The following is a 780-nucleotide window of genomic DNA, read 5'->3' on the forward strand; positions in this document are numbered from 1 at the left end:
CTCCAGAAGGAGGAATGAGGTTGCTAGGAGTATATCTAAAAGAATAATGCAACAAGAGTCCTGGTGGGAGTGGAGGTGGGGTCTCATCTACTTATGCACTACAGAATCTTAGAGAATGCCAAGAATATCACCAAAATTGCTATTTACAGTCAAGTCTCTGGGTCTCAAGGGAGAGATGAGGAAGGTGTTATAGGACTGAGTGCCTTCTGGGAAATCAGGAGCAGAGACTCTTGTGTTACCCTAGGATTCATCCCCCCAAGAGAAGGATTTTGCAGACAATATCAGTTCCATGTCATAGTCAATGAGGAGAAATCAGAACATCACTTTAACTAGAGAAACACTCAGCAGCAGCAACAACAAAATTTTTCTCTTGTGCCTATTTACTCCTCTTGATACTATTCTATTTTTCTATTATTTTCTCAGCCAAATTCCTCAGAAAGAGTGGTCTATTCTAAATTCACTGTCTCTATTTGCCTACTTCCCAGTCACTTCTCAAACTCTTCATTTTGGTTTTCTTTCTAAAACCTAGAATCAACCCCACCACCCACCCACCATGACTTGAGGGTATCCTAAGCATGGTAACTGGTGGCTTGTGTGTCATAAAATCCAAGTGCTCATTTTAGTCTTGTTTCATCTGGTTCGACCTCCCATCAGCATTTGACCTTCTTCCTTCAAGTTCTCTATTGGTTTATGTTACATTGGTCTCTACTCATTTTATTTCTACTGATCTGACCACTCCTCGGGCATTTTGCAAGCTTCTCTTCCTCTGCCCAGTCTTTA

Source organism: Pteropus alecto, unplaced genomic scaffold (assembly GCF_000325575.1).
Source record: "Pteropus alecto unplaced genomic scaffold, ASM32557v1 scaffold182, whole genome shotgun sequence".
NCBI classification, from domain to species: domain Eukaryota; kingdom Metazoa; phylum Chordata; class Mammalia; order Chiroptera; family Pteropodidae; genus Pteropus; species Pteropus alecto.